Below are 22,223 nucleotides of genomic sequence, written 5' to 3' on the forward strand. Positions count from 1 at the left end.
TTTTCTTTTCACTCTCCGAGGCATTCAGCCATCTCTGGCCATTTCGGCACCACAGCTGCTGGCGGCACTTTTCCCCTGACTTTCTTGTAGGACAAGATAGATTTCTATGCCCCACTGCCTGTATATCTTATTTCCCAGCTGCATGCAAAAACAACTTTTTTTTTTGAGTATCTTCTTTTAAAACTCATATTCCAAGCCCTTCGATCCCTTAACGTGGAAACTGCTAGATCTTGTGTTGTTTCTTTCTGGCTGCTTGCAGTATTTTCTCCTTGATCTGGGAGCTCTGGAATTTGGTGACAACACTCCTAGGAGTTTTCTTTTTGGGATCTTTTTCAAGAGGTGATCAGTGGATTCTTTCAATTTCTATTTTAACCTCTGGCTCTAGAACATCAGGGCAATCTTCCTTGATAGCTTCTTGAAAGATGATGTCTACGTTCTTTTTTTGATCATGGCTTTCAGGTAGTCTAATAATTTTAAAATTATCTCTCCTCAATCTATTCTCCAGGTGAGTGGTTTTTCCAATAAGATATTTCACATTGTCTTCCATTTTTTCATTCCTTTGGTTCTCTTTTATAATATCTTGATTTCTCCTACAGTCACTTGCTTCCACTTGCTCCAATCTAATTTTGAAGTGGTATTTTCTTCAGTGGTCTTTTGGACCTCCTTTTCCATTTGGCTAATTCTGCCTTTCAAGGCAGTCTTCTCCTCATTGGCTTTTGGAGCTCTTTTGCCATTTGAGTTAGTCTAATTTTTTAGGTGTCATTTTCTTCAATATTTTTTTGGGTCTCCTTCAGCAGGTCACTGACTTGTTTTTCATGATTTTCTTGCATTACTCTCATTTCTCTTCCCAATTTTTCCTCTACCTCTCTAACTTGCTTTTCCAAATCCTTTTTGAGGTGTTCCATGGCCTGAGACCAATTCATATTTTTCTTGGAGGCTTTTGATGTAGGCTCTTTGACTTTGTTGACTTCTTCTGGCTGTACGTTTTGGTGTTCTTTGTCACCAAAGAAAGATTCCAAAGTCTGAATCTGAGTTGGTTTTCACTGCCTGTTCATGTTCCCAGCCAACTACTTGACCCCTGAGCTTTTTGTCAGCATATGACTGCTTGTAGAGCAGAGAGTACTTTGTCCCAAGCTTTAGGGGCTGCGCTGCTGTTTTCTGAGCTACTTCTACACAGCAAAACTCTGCCACACCAGTGCTCCCCTCCCCCCAAGAACCGCCAACCAGGACCTCGACCCAGATCCAAGCAGGTTCTGCAGTCCCGCTCTGATCCGCCACTTAATTCCTCCCACAGGGTGGGCCTGGGACCAGAAGCAACCTCAGCTGGAGCTCTGGAAGCAACCCCAGAGCTGCACGTCTTCCACGCTTGGGGCTAGGGCCAACCATGCACTGCTTTCACTCTGTCCCAGCAGCTTTTCCCACTAACCTTCTCTGTTGTCTTTGGTGTTTGTGGGTTGAGAAGTCTGGTAACTGCCACAGCTCACTGTTTCAGGGCGCTAGGGCCTATTCTGCCTGGCTCCCGGTCTGGTTGGTCCTGGCATGGCCCACGTTGGGCTATGTTCCTCTCTGCTCGCAGCTCCAAGCAACAGACCCTTCCCAGCGACCATCCAGGCTTTCCTGGGCTGGAGCCTTGCTTCCCTCTACTATTTCGTGGGTTCTGCAGCTCTAGAATTTGTTCAGAGCCATTTTTTACAGAGGTTTGGAGGGACCTGGGGGAGAGCTTTAGAACAGTCCCTGCTTTTCAGCCACCATCTTGGCTCAGCCCCACTCCAAGATAATGCTCTAAGTGCATTTCTAAAAAAACAGAAATTGGCTACTTGAAGTAAGAATTTTAGTATGGGGGAAGGAAAGCACAGGTGTGAACCCTATACTATTTAAGAAAATAGCCTTTACAAAAAAGCCAAACTAAAACCTCAAATCACATTCATTTCATAAAAACATAAATTTCATTATATACTACATAAAACTTTGGTCCAAATTTGTGATTTCCTCATTATGGAAACTCTCCACTGACATGGAGAGAGAGCAGTGAGAAGAGACCTGACCAACATCACATTCCTATGATGTACCAGAGGCAGTACTTGAACCCAGCTCTTCCTGACTCCAAGGCCACCCAGTCCTTTTTCCCAGGATGTCATTCACAAGTTCTGACCAAAGCACATAAAAGGAGATAGTCTGGCAAAACAGATAAACTCAATATGATGGTGAAGAGAGCTGTCACAATGGGAGTTCTCCTAAGATGAATAAATTATTTATCTTTTCCATAATCTAGTAATAAAAAAAAAATAAGCTGTTATAGTATCTATTACACCTAGTCTATGGGTCTACATAACTTGATATTTTTAAACTAAATTCTATTTTTTAAAATAAAAATTTGTCCTTCCTCTCTTCTATCCTACCTTCTCAACCCTCAAATGAGGAAGCAAGAAAAACAAAACTCCTGTTACAAATGTGTATAGTTAAAAAAAAAAATATGTGCACTGGCAACATCTAAAAGAAAAAAATACATCAATACATGGATGTTTACATATATGTCTCATTCTGCACTCTGAATCCTTCATTTCTCTATCAGGAGGTGATAACATATTTCATCATTAGTCCTCAGAAATTGTGGTTTAGCAATATTCTGATCAGTTCCTAAGTATTTCAAAGCTGTCTCTCCAGTCTTATTTTCACTGTACAAATTGCTCTGGTTCTGCCACTTCATTCTATATCAGTTCATACATGTATGTCTCCCTAGGTTTCTCTGAAACCATTCCCTCGATCATTTCTTTCAGCACAACAGCTCTCCATCAAATCCACAACACAACCAATTCAGCCATTTCCCAACTGATGAGAATGAGCACCCGAGCACCCTGTCAGATTCTAATTCTTTGCCATCTCAAAAAGAGCTAAAAATAACTTTACACATCCTTGTTTTGCATAGATCTAATAAATTTACCCTCCCTCTAGTACCCTTTTCTCCACCTTACCCTTCTAGTTCTTCGTTGAGTGAAATGCATTTCTCTACCCAATTGTGCATGCATATTTTTCTGTCCTCTGACCAGTTTAGATGAGTGAACACTCCCCCTACCCATTCCTTGTTGCTAATAGACTTCTATTTGTGAGGCAGCTAGGTGGCACAGTGAGTAGAGCACCGGCCCTGGCCTCAGGAGGACCTGAGTTCAAATTTGGCCTCAGACACTTGACATACTTACTAGCTGTGTGACCTTGGGCAAGTCACTTAACCCCAATTGTCCTGCCCTCCCCCCTCCAAAAAAAAATAAAAAAGGAGAGTCCTATCCCCTTTCATGTTACCCAGGACCATAATCCTGAAGTCCTTCTTGTTTCTTCTGTCTCCCTCTCTCCCCACTCCATGTCAGCTGACAATCTTGTTGACTGTATATCTGTGTATCTCTTGATTCCATCTCCTTTTCTCCATTCCCACATTTACCATCCTAGTTCAAGCTTCTATCACTTCTCTCCTGGATTTTAAGTTTCCTAATTTACTCCTCTTCTTCCCAAATATCACCTCTCCAGTTTATTTTCTAAACAGCTACCAAAATAATGTGCCTAAAACATAATTTTGACTAAGTTACTGCCTTGATCACAAAATCATCAGTAGCTCCCTATTGCTTCCAAAATAGCCTGGCATTTAAAACTTTCCATAATCTGGGTCTCACCTATTTTTCTAATGTAGTTCATATTATTCCCCTTCATACAATGCATTCCTGCCAAACTGGACTACAAGCTGTTACAAGGACTTGACACTTCTCCCATTTCCATACTTCTGTTTGGCAAATAGACCTAGAATGCACTCCCACCTGAGCGCTACGTAGCCTGTTACAGATACCACCTCCTATATGAAGTCTTTCTGAATCTTCCCCACAGCTAATACTCTCTACCTTTTTAATTACTTTTTATTTGCTTACCTGAGTACATTTTGCATTCACCTTCTCACCAAATTGAAGTTCCTTGAGCACGAAAACATTACCCTTTCTTCTTTGCATTCCCAGAGACTACTGGAGCACAACATATTACACATAGTGGGCATTTCAAGAAATGTTTTCTGAATTTGTATTGTTCAATGTTCTAGTAAAAGTCTTACTGCCTTACTTCCCTAATTCTAGAACAACATTCTTAGATATTTTGCTTAGATTGCTTGGATTTTTACTGCGTTGTACAGAAGGAAGGAAATCAGCATCACATTGTAGAGCACTAGATCTGGAGTCAGGAATACTTGGTTTCAAATCCTGACTGGGATACTTAGTAGCTGTTGTCCTTGAGAAAGTTAACTCACTGAACTTCAGTTTCTCCAATTATAAAATAAAGATATTATTTATGTTACCTACCCACAGGATGCTGTGAGTCAAGGGTTTTTTTAAAGCTTAATTATGTATATCAGTTATTATTGAAATGTCTCTATTTTTAAAAATCAGGTGAGATAGGATGTCATTAAAAAAATATATGCTATTAGCCTCAGAGCAAGGAAGCTTTGTGCTCCAGTCACAGAAGCCTTATCCTCATAGTTTTGGCCTAGATAAAATCCAAATTTAGATTGCTTAGTAATGTGGCTAAGCAACTAATTAGCTCAGTGGACAGAGCACTGGTCCTGGAACCAGGAAGGCCTGAGTTCAAATCCACACTAGGTATGTGACCTGGGCAAGTCACCTAATCTCTGCCTTAATCTACTGGAGAAGAAAATGGCAAACCATTCCAGTGCCTTTGCCAAGAAAACTCCAGGGACCATATTAGTGTGATATGGCCCACAGCATCAGGAAGAGTTGGACATGAGTAAACGACTGAATGACAAGTAATACAGTTAGTTGTACTGCCATATAGTCATATCGTAATCAGGACCACACTTTGAGAACTATTCTCCTAAAGCAACCGTGCCACTACTCATGCCACTTCTCTGCTCAATAAATCTGCAGCTACATATTACCTCAAGAATCAAATATAAAATCCTTTTTGGCATTTAAAGCCCTTGTCAACCTGGCTCCAAGTTACGTTTCCATATATTATGTCCATATACTAAGTCCAACAAAATAAGCATTCTTATTGTTCTTCATACATATTTTCCATTTCCTGTGTCCGTGTCCTTTGCAATCACCCATGCCTGAAATTCATTCCCTCCTTTCCTTTGCCCCTTAGCATCTCTAGTTTTCTACAAATCTTAGTTCAAAAACTATTTACCTAGTATAGGTTTTTTCTTGATTTTTCCAGCTACTACTGGTTCCTCACAATTACTTCGTATTTACTTTGCATATATTTTGTACATAATTATACATATACATGTTACTTCTTTTAATTGAACGTGAGTTTCTTAAGGGCAAGCCCTGTTTATTTTCCTCTATATCCCTCCAGCACATTGCACAGTAGCAAGTCGACAAGCATTTATTAAGCTATATAGACATATATCTATGTATCTATATACCAGGTAACAAAAAGAAAAGCAGTCCCTGCCTGTAAAGAGCTTTCATTTTAAGTAGAGAAGATATGGAGCATAGCACACACATATACTTGTCGACTGACCAGGTGAAGGCAGTACGGAAGCTTAAGATGTATGAGAGGGAACAAAGATGAAAGAGGAAATGTCTCTAAACCTTGGTAAGAAGCACATCCTTAAAAAAAAGAATGAGGGTAATGGTTTAAGTATATCAAAATGATTGCTGGAGTAGTTCCTTCCCCTAAAATGTGATTTACCTTTCTGTGGGGAATCTTAATGCAATCTGGTAAGCATCTAAATTTCATCCAACTAAATAAAAAGTATAACAGAGCTGCACTCAAAAGTGTAGACTTTGAGTAATAATATATTTCTAGTGCAGTTTCAGGAAAACCTAACTATATGCAGAGCACCTAGCATTATGCCTCAGGTGGGTTGGGTCAATAAATGTTTGATGAATAAATTAACGAGTGAAAGAAATACAACAATTCAAAGTAAAATTATACAGGATTCTGTACTGGTTTCTTCCCCACCTTCCTAAAGCAGAATAGGATAGTGGGGCTGAGTATAAGCAGCAGATAAAAAGGATCACAGACTTTGAAAGAAAGGGGACCTTACAGAGGTTAGCAATTTGAACTCTGTCTCTTAAGTGAAAAATCTAATGGCCTTTTGTCTCATCCTTCTTGACCTCTCAGCAACCTCTGACACTATCATGCTCTTGACCTTGATACTTTCTTCTTGATCTCTTTCTTCTCCTTGGGTTTTCATGACAATGATCTAACCTAGTTCTCCTACTATCTGACTGTTCCTACTCAGTATCCTTTGCTAGATCTTCACCAGGCCACAGCTGCTAACAATGGGAGTCCCACAACTCTCTGGCCTGGATCTTCTCCCTCTATACTATTTCACTTAATGATTTCATCAGCTCCCATGGATTCAATTATCATTTATCTCCATGCAGACAATTCTTAGATATACTTTTCTAGGCCTAATGTCTCTTCTGACCTCCAGTCTGACATCTTCATCAAGCTTTTAGACATCTTGATCTTTATGTCCTGATTTGCAGTTGACTTTGAGTGAAAGAGGGCTGTGCAAGGTCACCAACTTCACTTTCTCCTCCAGAGCCATCTGGATCAAGTGACCAGATATTCATCAGGATGACTGGAGATGACCCAACATGCAATGGGAGGCCCTGGCCCTTTTATGCTAAGGCCTTTTCATGTACTCACTTAAAGTGACGTAACACCCATTCAATGAATAGGCCTCTTTAAAAAGTGAGTCAAGGGGTGGCCCTCTTAATTAGAAAAAAAAGAAAAAAAATCGAGCTGGGAGAGGACCCTCAAGGTTGCTGTTCCAAAGAAAAACAGTTACTATCGATATTCACTCTAAGCCAGAAGGGCCCAGAATACAGCCATTAAGTGGAGCTAGGGCAGGGACCTATTGTGGTCCAGTCTGGGTGCAAATAGAGGAACTGGAGTTTGTATTAGAAAAGAAGAAAGGGACTTCATCCTCAGGCTGGAAGAAAGAAGAGGATGGAGGATGATAACAAGATAATCTGAAGTGTGGAATTGGGTAAGAGAGGGAGTTTGTTTTTGTCTTCTGAGAGATAGAGGGATGGTGGTAGCATAGTGAGCTTGAGGAGAGAAGACTTTTGGAACAGCCATTCTAGGGAATTTATCAAGGAAGAGAAAGAGTGAAGGCTTCATTGAGATTAGCTAACCCATTTTTGGAAGATCCAGCCAGAAGAGCTGTATGATTAGGCTCAGGGTCTGGAAAGGGACCTACAGGCCAGTGGAGCAAGGGAGAGCTATAGATGGTGGAGGCAGAATTCTTATTGGTGATCTCTGAAGGGTGCAGATCAAAGGAATTGAGAAAGCTGATACACTGGGAAGCTGGAAGGGACCTGAGAGATCTTTATGTCCAATAGACAGCTTAAACTAAACATGTTCACAAGTGAACTCATATTTTCCCCCAAATCCTTCCCCCTTCTTCCCAACTTCCTTATTACAAGGATACCATCATCCTCCCTGTAACCCAGGCTCAAAACCTAGATGTCATCCTTGATTCCTCACTATTTTTCACCTTCCACATCCAATCAGTGTTAAAGTCATGTTGTTTCTGCCTTTGTAATATCTCTCAAATGTAGTTCTTTCTCTTCTCTTAGCCTGCTAATATCCTGGTGCAGACTCCTCATCACCTTATGCCTAGACTGCTGCAATAACCTGCTGGTTGGTCTTCCTGCCTCAAATCTCTCCCCACTTCAATCCATCCTCTACTTAGCTGTCAAACTGATTTTCCTAAAGCACATGTCCCTAATTCAATAAACTCCAATGGCTCCCTATCATCACCAGGATCAAATATAAAATCTTCTGTTTGGCATTCAAAGCTTTTCACATCCCTGGCCCCTTCCTACCTTTCTAGTCTTCTCATACGTCAATCCCCTCCAGGCACTGTTCAATCCAGTGACAGTAGCCTCCCTGCTGATCCTTGAACAAGACACTTATCTCTAGACTCCAAGTGTTTCCACTGGTTTATCTGTCATGAATGGAATACTCTTCCCTGCCCCACCCCCTTTCACTCCCTGACCCCCCATCTCCATCTCCTATCATCCCTGGCTCCCTTTCAAGTCTCAGCTAAAACCTCTCCTCCTACAAGAAGCCTTTCTTCATTTCCATTAATGCTAGTGCCTTCTGAGATTACCCTTATTCTGTTTTGGCCTTTCTTTGTGACCTCAGCGCTTAGCACACAGTAGGTACTTAATAAATTCTAGGTAACTAATGGACTGACTCCAAATCTGTCACCTTTTCCACTACACTACAATCCAGATGCTTTTTTTGAACATTTCATCAATAAGACAAAAATATTTACTTCACAATTTTGCCACAACAAATAACTAGAAAATAAATACAAAACTGCCTCCCAAACTGAGATCTATTTAAACACTAAGTAATAGCAATATTTTCAATTCAAATAAAGCATTCTATTGATATAACCATCAACCAAACAAAACAAAGTTTAACTAGAGCTGAGAAGTGGTAATAAGAGTGAAATCAATTTTGTCCCTTGGGGTAGTTGCCTAGGTTTTGTTATAAATGCAATTGTCTTCACGTTGCATCATTCACAGAAAAGTTAGACCTGTACTAGAAGAGCAGTTCTGCACACCTAGAATACTTTGCTCGGAGAGTTTATTTCAGGATGAAATGTGGCGAAACCTAAAGTGTTATATACAATTACTTACTATGATTCAACCTTCAAAATATCTCATCACTAACAGTTACTATTATACTTTAGGCCTTATCATCTCTATCCTGGACTACATCAAAAGCTTTCTAATTGTTCTACCTTCCTCACTCCAATTTTCCTCTAGTTGTGAAAGAGATTTTTCTAAAGTGAAGATCTGACCATATTATCTCCTATTCAACAAACTCCAGTGGCTCTTCATTACCTCCAAGACCAAACATAAGGCTTGGCTTGGCATTTAAAACTCTTTATAATCCGGTCCCTTCTTATCATTCCAGGTTCCTTACACTTAACTCCCCTCCATACACCACATTCCAATATTACTGGCCTTTGTGCTGCTCCTCACACCTGACACTCCATTTCCTACCTCCATGCCTTTACACGGGCTGTGTCCCACGCCTAGAATGCTCTCTTTCCACACCTCCTCCTCCTGACTTCCTTGGCTTCCTTCAAGACTCACTTCGAATCCCACCTTCTGAAGAAATCCTTCCCTGGTCCATTACCACTACCAGCACCCCCAGCTACCAATGCCTTTCCCATTATGATTACCTTCCATCTACTCTGGATGCATATATTTTGTATGTACCCTGATATATTACAAGGTATCTCTCCCATTAGAACATTAAGGGCAGGGCACACTTTTACCATCCCTGATATTACCAGAGCATACCTACCACAGTGACTGAAAAATAGTAAGCATTTAATTATTTGCTGACTGACCAGAAGAAAGCATGGTATCGTGACAACAAAAAGTCAGCCTCATCAAAAAGACCTCGATTCAAATGTCACACATACTAGGTTAAGTGTGAGACCTTGGGGAAATAATTTCTCACTGCCCCCAGACAAAGCTCTAAGACTGTAATGAAAGTAAACACAGGATAGTGGATAGTCCCAGACTTAGAATCAGGAAGGCATGGGTTCAAATCTCATCTCAGACACTCTGTGTCTCTTGGCAAGTCACTTAATCTGAGTGTCAGTTTTCTCATTTGTAAAATAACGGGCTTGGAATCAATGATCTTTAAAATTCCTTCTAGGTCTAGATCTATGATGTCATGATCCAATTACACTTTAAGTGGAAAATGGTTGCTGATCTCCTTAGTAGCAGGAGGGCCTCATCAGAGAGGTCTCTAAGGCTACTTCAGAGAGCTTGGGAAAAAAGGATTAAAATTCACCTAGAAGAACAAAGAGTCAAGATTCTAAAGGGAAATAATGAAAAAAAAAAGTGTGAAGGAAGGGATCCTAGTAGGATCAAATCTCAAACTCACTACAAAGCAGTAATTATTCAAACAATACGTAATGATTAAAAATGAGAGGTCCACTAGTAGAATGGATAAGTTATATATGGAAGAAAACAAAACTACTAATTTAGTGTGTGATTAACCAAAAGATGGACTCACTATAGTCAATAAAAACTGGAAAGTAATCTGGCAGATATTAAACTAGGATCAGATCTCACACTACATGTTACATTAAGCTCTAACTAGATACACACCCTACTTACAAAAAGTCATGTTATAAAGGCTTGAAAAACACAAGGAGGAAAATTTCTTTCAGAATTATGGCTAGGAGAAGAGCCTGGGATTAAACTAGGAATATAGAGGATCACAAAAGATAAAATAGACAATTTTGGTTACCAAAAAAATGAAAGTTTTTATATAAACAAAATCAGTGCAATTAAAATTATAAAGGAAACAGTTAACTGAGAAATAAACTCTTTGCAGCAAGTTTCTCTGATAAAGGTCTGATAGCCAAGATCTATAAGGAACTGACTTAATATTCAGAAGAACAAATTCCCCCAACAGATATGGACAAAGGATATGAAGAGATCTCAAAGCAAGAAAGAACATCAGCCAAATGAAAAAAAAAATGCTCCAAATCACTATTATTATTGTTGTCCTTTGTACTCAAGAGGACCAAATGATACCACAATGTCAGCATCAAAAGTATAATGTGTGTCCAACTGTGGCTAATCAGACCAACATGAGCACAGAAGACTCTACCACAGGTTGGGCACAAATAATCTGTATGACTATTTGGGATGGAGATGTCTCTAAATTTGTGCATCTTTCATTTCTTTTGAGCTGCAATTCTGCCTAGCTCACAGAGCACAGCATCTTCTTTGATGATGGCATGCCATGCTGGATGGTCCTCTGCCAGTGTCTCCCATGTCTCCCAATCAATATCAGGGTTCTTCAGAGAGACCTAGTAAAACTTCTGACTGCTGTGCTTTGTGTGAGTTTTCCATAAAACATTCTTTTAGGCAACCACATGTTTGGCATTCAAACAACATGGTCAGCTCATCACAGTTGCACTCCCTACAGTAGCGTTGGAATACTTGGCAGCTCAGCTTGAGAAAGGACTTCACCTTGCCAGGTGATCTTCAGAATCTTCCTAGGAAAATCCAAAGAGAAGCGGTTCAGTTTCCTGACATGGTGCTGGTATATTGTCCATACAACATATGATATCAGCACAATGGCTCTGTAGATTTTCAGTCTGGTAGGCAGCCTAATATCTCTTCTCTGACACTTTCTTTCAGGGCTTCCCAAATGCTGAGCTAACATCAACCTCATCATCTATGTGTACATCTCTGGAAAATATGCTGCCAAGGCAAGTGAACTTATCCACAGCACTCAAAACTTCAACCATTTGCTGTAACTAATGGTTTCCTGTACAGATGGTGCAGTGGTGGCTGGTGGAGAATCACTCTTTTCTTGGTACTGAATCCATTCCAGCAGAGATCTATAAATCAGGTGATTCACTGTTCATATAAAAGCTGACACGTATTACTAGTTACTCAAGTTTGTAGTCTATATATTTCAACAGGCATAGAGTATTGGGTGCTAATTTGGTCAGCTTCTGTTGATAAGGGCTATAAAGTGTCCCTATTAAGGAAAATCTTCCAAATCAGTCAAAAGTAAAGTACTCCTCAGGGTTCTGGTGATTATGAGGCAGTAATTTTCTAAAGAATAAGTTGGTGCCCTAAAAGAACTCACCTCACTTTTCTAGTTCCTGGAATTATTTATATCACCTTAACCTCAGGCCTAACTAATATTTACCTAAAATTGAGGCAATTATTTAGAGTAGAATTTCAGTCACATTCGAATTTCCATACAAAAGCTAACAGAAATCTTCCAGCATGATGTTTTCAGCTATGTAGGATGCCTTCAATGAGGATGAAAATGGCATGAAGGTCAGCTACCACAATGACAGTAAATTACATAACTTGAAAAGGCTACAAGCCAAGACTCCAAGTCACTAATAATTAAAGAAATGAAAATTAAAAGAACTCTGAAATAATACCTCACGCTGCTCAGACTGGCAAAGATAACACCCTCCCCCCCAAAAAGGGAAAATTACAATTGGTGGAGAGGCTGTGGAAAGACGGGCATTTTTAGTGGCCCTGTGAATTGATCCAGCCATTCTGGAAAACAATTTGGATCTATACAAAAAGTTTCTAAACTGCAGCTATATACTTCTTGACCCACTGATAAAACTACCAAGCCTATACCCAAATAGATCAAATAGAGAGAAAAACTGCTTACAAAAATACTTGTAGTTATTCTTTTTGTTATAGAAAAGAACTGAAAACAAATGAGGTAACCATCAATTGGGGAATAAAGACGGCACAAATTATGGTATATGAATATGATGGGCCATTACTGTACATACATGAACTGATAGAGGGAAGTAAACAGAACCAGGAGAACAATTTATACCGTAACAACAATACTGTAAAGAAAAACAGCTTTGAAAGACTTAAGAACTAAGATTAATGTGATGACCAACCATGACTTCGGACAGTAGATGACGAAGCATGCTACACACCTCCTGAAAGAAGGATAACGAATGTAATATACATTTTTAGATGTGGCAAATGTGTGGATTTGTTTTGTATGACTAAGGTAACCAGAAAAAACTTTATTCAACAATGTTCTGATGGCATCTATCAAGAAAAGCTTAAAACAAGGAGATAAATACTCAAAAATGACCATTATTATTATGAAGGCTATCCTTTGCAGAGTATAAATGGAATAGAAGTCGTAAGGTCCCTCTAGATGCTCCTAGGGCTTAGAGGGGTAACATGATGCTGATTTAACCAGTCCCCAAAACACTACTTCAAATAAAGTTTCCTCACTGAGATCAAAAGAGATAACTGATAATGGAAAAACCAAATGTATGAAAAATAACTATTTTTCAGAGTATAACATGAAGTTCAATAAGCAGACCACTGAGTCTGCTATATTGAGTTGGACAATCAACATATTTGTGTTATTCCAAAAGGCTCATGATGGAAAATGCTGTCCACATCCAGTGAAAAGAACTATAGAGTCTGAATACATATAGAAGCATACTATTTTCTTTTTTTTTTCTTTCTTGTAGTTTTTCCCTTTTGTTCTTATTCTTCTTCCACAATATGACTAATGTGAAGACATGTTTAATATGATTGTACATGTGTAGCCTATATCAGACTGCTTACAGTCTTGTCTTGGGGAGGGGGAAGGGGAAGGAGGGAGAAAAAATTTGGAACTCAAAATCTTACAAAAGTGAATGTTGAAAACTATCTATACATGTAATTGGAAAAAATAAAAACTATTAAGTGGAATATGTATATTTGTCTTAGGCACTACAGACAAATAAAGAGCTGTGGCTCAGGAATAAAAAGGAGAAAAAGAAATTGTATTTTAATAATTTTAATAATGTGCAGTGCTTACAGAGGTCTCAAACTACACCCTGCACAAAAATTCATCACTTTAATATAAATTTTATTCTAGTGATGCTATATGGCCTTTAAACACAGAACACCACATCACCCAAGCATTAATACTGCTAGTGACACAAAGAATATTGAAGCAATACATGGTGGGCATAAGCAGGCTACAACATATTACCAAAATGACTTATTTATAAACATTATAAAAGATGTCTGAGCTATTTAATTCCTTTAATAGAGGTGTCAACTGGAATTTTAATGAAAACTGTCAATATAACAAAAATGGAGGTCTTTTAATCTGGGCAAATAAATTGTAGCCTAGGGAGTCACACAGCAAGTGCTGGGGTATCCAAGAAGGGGGCAAGGAATAGGGTTTATATAAAGTACTAAGGCAAAGAGAATGGCTAGGTTGCTGGTGGGAGGAGTTAGGTATCTAACCCACAGTTTCACCAGTTAAGTTTTTTTGCATAACAAGTAAAAATCCATAAATAAAGCTAGGGAATCCTGGGAAGAGAGAGTTTGGGAGATTTACAAAATAATCAGAAGCCAGGACTGACAATGTCTGGTCAGCTGCAGGGTAGGGATTGGCCTGGCAATGGAAACCAAGGTACCTTCAGTCAGTTCTTAGTCAACAGTGTTTGTCAGAGGTTTGGAGTTCATGGCTCCAGCCTAAAATCAGAGAGATAGGTGGCAAAGATATTGTTGCTGTTGTTTGTCCTTTGTTCTCAAAGAGGACCACGACACTAGGAAGGTGATGCCCTCACTTGCAAGTGAATTATAAGTGAGGGAGGGCTGTGCAGTCACCAGCCTAACTTTTTCCTCCAGAGCCATCTGGGTCCAGCGACAAGACACAGATCAGGACAACTAGAGATGGCCCCCAGGTGGCAAAGATGAAATAGAGTATCAAGACTGATAAGATCTTACAAAATAAATGAAGTTATTACAATAACAAGTTTCCTGGAGCATGGTAGAAAAATCAGAGACGTTCCAAAGTAGTGTAGTCAGGTGAGAAATGAGTTCTCCCTCCTGAAGAGTCTTCAAAAAGAAGCTGGAAAAATACTTATTAGTTATGTTATAGTAGGGATTCCTTTAGGATATGGATGATACAGATGAGGTTATGGGATTCGGGCTGGATCCCTAAAAGGAAAAGACCACGGTCTTTTAACTCAACCCAGCCCCTGAACTTTGCCACACATTTCTACCTAGATATTCAATAATCCTTTTAATTGTCCTTTCACTGTGGCACTCCAATCCAACCCAGACCACTTAACTTCTTTCACAGTCTGCACCAGGACCATCCCAGGCTATTCACCACTCCTTAATCCCAGCCAGATCTTCACACTATCTTTTCTTGTAAATAAGTACTGAGCTTATCCCCGTTAAATTGATCAGATTCACTTAGAATTTCACCTGCTTTTATTGGCTTCTATTGGCTAATACTGCAGATTTACTAGGAATTTTGCTGGCCTATCTAGTGTCATAATAAAACCTATTACTCTGACTGAAAGATGACTTGAGTGGTCAAATTCTTTCAAGGCAGACCCCCTGTACCCTTGCATTTCAGGGTTTCCAGCACCCCAAACCTTAACAATTCTAGAGGGTCACCAAGGTCCCTTGCAATTCTCAAATTTTGTGATTCAAGTAGTTCACTCATAGGAAAGTATCTCCGATCTTCACTCAAAATCTACTCTCAAATTACAACCAATTTTATTAAGTGTAGTCATCTGGGTTTACACTTGCTATGTGCCAGGCATTATAGTATATGCTGGATATATAAAGAAAGGCAAAAACACAGTCCAGCCTCAAAAAGCCCACATTGTATGCAAGTAAGTATGTGCATATAAATTATATACAATATGAATGAAGGTAATCTGATGGAAGGCACTACTTACTACACTTTCATTTCCCACTCCCACTCACAAAGAATGCTAGAGCCAGGCACACTGGAAAAGCTGTAAGAGTAAAAGCTATAAAAAGTAGACCAAAAAAACTGTGATATAAAGCACAGAAGCAAACAGCCCCATGCCATTCAATAGTTCCTGATACCATCATCATTATAAAGCAACACAATAAAATAAGTGATGCTCATAGTGACTTCTATGTCATCAAATATATACATGTGTGTGTATATGTGTATATATGCATATATTTATATGTGTATATATATGTGTGTGTGTATATATGTGTGTGTGTGTGTGTGTGTGTGTGTGTGTGTGTGTGTGTGTGTGTATGTATAGAGTTCAGTCAGTTCAGTTCAAAGTACAGAAATGTAAACCCTAACCCTCAAACTAAAGAGAGCTGTAGTAGCACTAAGGGAGTTTCAATTATGTGGCAAATTTATTCATAAAGAATAACTTTATTTTCTAAAGATGTAGCATAACAAATCCATTCATTCATGTAAATATTTTAGTCTATTCAATTCTCTTCTCCCATGCTTCAACGGATCTGTGATCTCATTCACAGGGGTAACTCTCTCCAAAAGTGCAGACTGTAACTCATCCATGGCTTCTCATCCTATATTAGTCTTAAATACCCAAGTGTTTTTCAGGGGTGGAAGTTAAATGATCAGTTGAAGGGTCCTCCAGCTAGGTTATTCTACCCATAATCCTACAGAGATCACCCCACCCCACCCAGCCCCTACACAAAATGCACTAGGAATCTTCCTCTAGAACCCTTAACACTTCACAGATACAAAAAGAAAGCACAGACTGTTCATTAGTTATCTCTCACTCTAATTCTGTAACCAGCCCAACTCCTCTTCTAGTCATATAGCTCTCCCTGAGGAGATCCTTTATGCCGCTTCTCAAAAAACTAAACAACAACATGAATGAAAAGCATGTAATGCAGCCTACTTATGTCCACCACATGCCTTTGGGTGATGCTCAACTTTAGTTCTCAAGATATCAATATTCCATGACTCACAGCTATATAGTACCACTAGAAACATATTTTTTCTCCCAGGGAGAAGCTTGAGGTCATTAAAAGTACTGTGCAATTTCCCAAAGGCAAACTAATCCACTATCGTCCTATTCTGAGCCCCAAGTCACTGTCTGTGGTGTTTGTCCAAGATACATGTTTACTGATGGTCCTGAAATAGGCTGCCCATCATCCAAATGTTTATCATAGTCTGGAAAGTAGGCATTTTTCATCCACTTAATTTTTTCCTGTACAAATATGCTGAACTCTGGAATGCAACATTCTGAGGCTTGGTACAAATCATCTCAGTTTCTTCTCCATCTACAAGGAATCCTTTCAACAGTCAGACTCTACAGTGGACATCCTCTTTGACAGTGGTAAAGACTTTTAATGAACATATACCCTTGTTTCAAGACTCATTTTTATGTTAATAATAGGAGACTGAAATAAAATTCTCTATTTTTGCATCTTTCAAGGAATGTTATGTTTATGGGAGAAAATCTGTAAGGCAAGGTTTTGCTCTCCTGAATCAAGTGCTTTTTTACAAATAGTAATAAACACAATAGGTTCTTGTATTGTCTTTTAGTCCACTGCTTTCCTCCAACTAAGTAATCTACTATAGAATATAATTTATAAAAGCCTCCTGTTTTCTTTTCAAGCCTTCATCAAGGACTACCTCAATGCGTGTGTAGATTATTTCCATTCTCATTTCATTTCCTCCTTCCTTTCAAACACACCATAGCAGATAATCTAAATTTATCTAGAAGAATTGTGAACTGTTCATATAATTTTCATGCCTGAAAAACATTCATGTACTTCAGCATATGTTTCATGTTTATATGTATAATAAATGCAAACGGCAAGATAATATTTTGCTGGTATTCAAAGATGCCAAAAAACTATGCCCCCTAAATTACTAAACTGTCTACTAATATTTGAATCAGAAACACCACTACTAGGCCTCGGTCCCCAAAGGGATCAAAGAGACAAAAAATATTTGTAACAGCTTTTTTACTAGTGGCAAAGAACTAGATGCTAAAGGGGTACCCATCAGTCAGGGAACAGATGAACAAATTATAAGAATGGAACACAGAAACCTGGGAAGACTTATGTGAGTGGAAGAAGAGTTAAGTGGACTGAACTAGAAGACCAATTTATACAACAGCAAAAACATTTGAAGATAAACAACTTTGAAGGATTTAAGAACTCTGATCTATGCACTGACCAACTATGATTTCAGGGGACTTAAGATGTAGAATATATATGCATATACACAGCACTTACTGCCAAAACAAGAAACTTAAAGGTTTACTTTTACCTATCATACCAGGTTCAAATTTGACACAAAAGTATTCTACCAGAGGCAAAGCTGATGCCATCTGTTTAATATCAATGTATACTTACTCTGTAGTAGTCAAAAGGTAAGAAATATATTCAAATATTGCAGAACCTCTTTTAGAAAATCACATATAGTCTCCTAAATAAAAGATTTGTCTAATAAATTGGCAGCATCTCAGTGTATTGCAGGCCCAGTTTTCTCATCTCTAAAACTAGGAAACTAGAAGATCCAAATTTTAAAGTTCTATTAATCTTTTATCAAAATACCGGCATTATTAATAAAACGATTAAATTTTATGACTCTCAAACCTTTTAAAAGGCCACATTATGCAATCCCTCACTCTCACCTGGTGACCAATCACTTCCTTTTTTGGTCATATATACATACATAAAAAAGTCAGGGATCATTAGATTCAAATTCTGCCTCTGATACTTAGTATCTATATAAATGAGCAAGTCATTTAACTTTCGATAATACAAGTTTCCTCATCTCTAAAATGTGGACACTAAAATTGTGATATATCTCACATGGTTGATATGAGATTCAAGTGAGATAATATATATGGAAAGTGTTTTATAAACCTTAAGACACTATATAAATGTCAATCATTATTATTACTATATCTTTTATAGTACTTGCACAATTATTTTGGGGTAGTATACTTCAGCTTATTTACATCTACAATGAGCCTCTTTACTGAACTTTCCATAACCTGCAATTTCGATTCACCAAAAATTGGAGTATTTTATGATTCAATCCTACAGCATCACCAGAAGTTTAAAAGTTATCAAATGATATTCAACTATTTACTATCCATGCTATGTCACTGAAATATATCCTGTTATTTTTATAAACAGTTGCCCTGGGCTAAATGCCTTCTAAAAAACAGACATTTGGGACTGGGTTACTCTGTCTGAATTCACACCAAGGGACCCACCCGAAGGTTTCTGTCTTTAGATGTATGTCATTCCCCAGTAAAGTCCTACGGGGAATGAGTATCCCATTCATTTCTTCACCCTACTTTGATGTTGTTATGTTTTACTCTGAAGGATGAGGTTGCATTTATCATTGCAAACACATACAAGTTTTTGCTTTCTCTTATTTTCTGCTAATGGGAAAAAAATGGAAGAGAATAAAACTCTACTGATTTTGAGACAAAAAAGAAAAAAGGAGATAAAGTCTGATACCTCCTACCCAGGTGGAAAAGCATCAAAGTAAACCAGCCTAGTTCAGAGCAACTCATCACCTCAAGACTGGCCACTGCTAGGTGACATTGTTTTTTTGGTCACAACTGATTTCATGAGTCTAAGACACAGACAAAATTCCATCTTCATCTATGAAAGTACTCACTCATGCTGATGAAATAAAGTATTTTGATGTACTACCCCAAAATTAAATGCCTACACAGAAATGTGATGTGATACATCATGGGAATCAGGCACGACAAAACTCTTAGCAGATATAATCAAAGAATGGGATGCTCTGGCTACTTAATATGTTATGAGTAAAGAAATTATCATGAATCACAGAATCTTAGTACTTGACTGAACCTAAGAGATAATTTAGAACCGACCCTATTTTCCGGATGAGAAAACCAAGGTCCAGACCAGTGGAGTATCTTAATAAAATATTTTAACCCAAAAATAATATTGAAAATAATGTAATATTTCTTTACTGACCCAGAAAGAATTTCAAAATGCTGCAGGGCTGAAGGCTCACTATTGTGAATTAGTAGAGATCTGGGTTCCAGTCCTGACAACTGCCATTTCCTAGACACGATATTAAACACTGGACAAGATCTCTACGGTCCAATCTAGTACTAACATTGTGTGAATCTCTTAGGTACTACTGAGAAAGTTCTGACTAAAAGACTACTACATTACAAATTTACCAATATGTCAGAATAAAAGAGAAAGTTCAGTCTTTCTGAATAAGTTCTGAATTCAGAAACAGCTAATTCAGAGACAACCTGAATTTCAAATATTACTGACAAAGAGATGTCATTCTGAACTTTGAGTGGTCTCCTTTACTAGGTTTTCCATAAGAACCTTCTTCTACTGCAATATGAAATTTCAAGAATATATTAAGGATACTGGGGAGAACAGGGAGGCAGCCCACTACTGATGACATAAAGACTTCTCAAAAATGAAATAATTTATCAGTATCACCTGACACACTGTGAACAATCATTTCAGTTTTAACCATTTAATGTATGAGAAGGATCTGTGAAACCTCAAAAGATATCTTGGGGTTTATGAGCTAGATATTTTTTTCTTAAGGACCATGCCTTAAACTCAAATCATTCTGCTTCTCATTGACTGGCCAACAATAAATAGGTCCCAGGGCAAGCCACACTTGGTCATTGTTTAGGCCCTGATTGGCTCAGAGTGAATGTAAATAGCAATTGTTTCAGTTTTGGCCAGAAACCTTAAAGGTCTTCCCCTCCCAAATTGTTATTTGACTAAGTAAATGAGGCTATTCACTGCCTCATTTCTTACCTAGCCTTTATCACCAGTAGAGGTGTTGCCTCAGTCAAACTGAGCTTAAAAAGCCCAAGGTCTCCCACTTCACAGAGGACCATCTCCAGTAGTCCTGATCTCTATCTTGCCACTGGACCCACATGGCCCGGGAGGAGAAAATGAGGCTGATGTGAGGCACAACCCTCCCTCACTTAGATCCAATTCACTTGCCATGGCATCACCTCCCTGATGTCATAGTTCTCTTCGAGAAGGAAGGACAAACAACATAAAAACACTTCAAAAAATTTCAGAAATGAATTCTATACAAGTAAATCCACTAAACTAAAAACTGGTAACTTTGACTTCTTTAATTGTTCACTTTAACCTAATTATAACAGTCATCTGAACTTTGTTCAGATATCCAACTTGGTTTAAATAGCCTGAAACTCTCCAATTCATCACATGCCATTGAAGTGCAGAATACTTACTGCATTATATACATAAATCAAAAAATGTTTGGATAAATTGGAAGCTACAGTAATTCTCTGAAGTAGCTCAGAATATGGAAATAAATTAATGACATTTATATAGCACTTTCTTTACAACATATAACTCAGCCAGTGAGGAACGGCAAGAATTAAGTCCCCATCCAAGAGATGAGAAAACAGAACTGGTTAGGTGACTTGTCCATGGTACAGAATTAGTAGTAGAATCAAGATCTCCTCAATCCAGGACCATAAGTCTGGTTCAAGGTTCTCTTCCCACTGATACTATGAGTCCCTTTCACAACTGCCTCAGTAATTTCCTATATTTGGTCTATAATGCATCACTAAAGGATGGGGAAAATTTTTTTTGAAGCACATACTTAATGTACTATGTATTAACAAGTTATTAACTTTAAACACATCACCATGTATACCTTCCATGCATACATCAAGCTCCACAGCTGGTGAAACTCTTCTACCAATAACCTTTTATGTTTTTTTCAATCTTTCTTTTCCGATTTAATAAACTTTCAATCACAAGCTGGAAAAGGACTTTTTTTTTAATCAGGGCCAGTTCACTCCGGTGATAGAGTCGACGTTATTTGTTTTCCTCCGTAATTTTCCAAGTCAACAAAGAAATCTATCGACATTTTTCAAGAGGAAAGGGATTAAGAGGCAACAAATTTTCAGAGAAAGGAAAAAAAAAAAAGGAAATCGCACACACTGAGGGCCATCACTTCATTTTCGGGGAGAGAGGTGAATTTTGCAAGGTGAAGTCCCCTTCCCTTGCCAGGCGCTGAGGGGTGAGGTGGAAGTGCTTCAGGGCTCCTAGTTAGGAGGAGGGAGAGAGGGAAGAGAAAAGGGAAGAGAGGAGCAGTCCGGTTTCTACTGGCCACCCCCTCGCTAGCAAAAGACCACCTGGAGAAAGCGGGGCAAGTGGGCTGGAGAAGCCCTACAGGAAAGACCTTTTACTCCAAAACAGACACAGACACACACACGAAAGACCTTTACCCCAACACACACACACACACACACGAAAGACCTTTACCCCAACACACACACACACACACACACACGAAAGACCTTTACCTCAACACACACACACACACGAAAGACCTTTACCCCAACACACACACACACACGAAAGACCTTTACCCCAACACACACACACACACACACGAAAGACCTTTACCCCAACACACACACACACACGAAAGACCTTTTACCCCAACATACACACAGTCGCGCGCGCGCGCGCCCCCCCCCCCCCGGAAGGTGGGGCAAAAGAAGCGAATAGCCTTCGGCGCGGCTGCCTCCACCCCTACGGTCCAGCTGTCCGGCCATCTCGCCCCAAGACGGCCTGACCCACCGTCCAGTCAGTCCGGGGTGAGTGGCTCCAGCCCCGCTCCCTCCTCTCGGTGGAAGGCGCCGCCGTCCGGGCTGGACACCCCCCCACACACACATTCGTCTACCCCCCATTCACTGCATCCCCCTCGCAGCCCGGGCGCGCGCCCCCCGCGGGAAGGGGAGGGGAAGGGAGACCAGGTCCCCGTAGCCGAGGCCCCAGCGCTCCCCGCGCGTGCCAGGGCAGTGGAGGAGGCGCCGCCTCCGGGCGGCCCTGGGGCTCCCAGGTCGCCTGCTTCGGTGC

The 22,223-nt window shown here is 39.3% G+C and overlaps 1 protein-coding gene across 2 annotated transcripts in view; it reads right to left on the reverse strand.

The window, feature by feature from the left end:
- MARCHF6 (membrane associated ring-CH-type finger 6) overlaps positions 1–22,223 on the reverse strand; it is a 93,448-nt gene that overhangs the window by 70,732 nt on the left and 493 nt on the right. The gene's annotated exons all lie outside the window — the stretch shown is intronic.

This window comes from Trichosurus vulpecula, chromosome 1, assembly GCF_011100635.1.
Source record: "Trichosurus vulpecula isolate mTriVul1 chromosome 1, mTriVul1.pri, whole genome shotgun sequence".
Lineage (NCBI taxonomy): Eukaryota > Metazoa > Chordata > Mammalia > Diprotodontia > Phalangeridae > Trichosurus > Trichosurus vulpecula.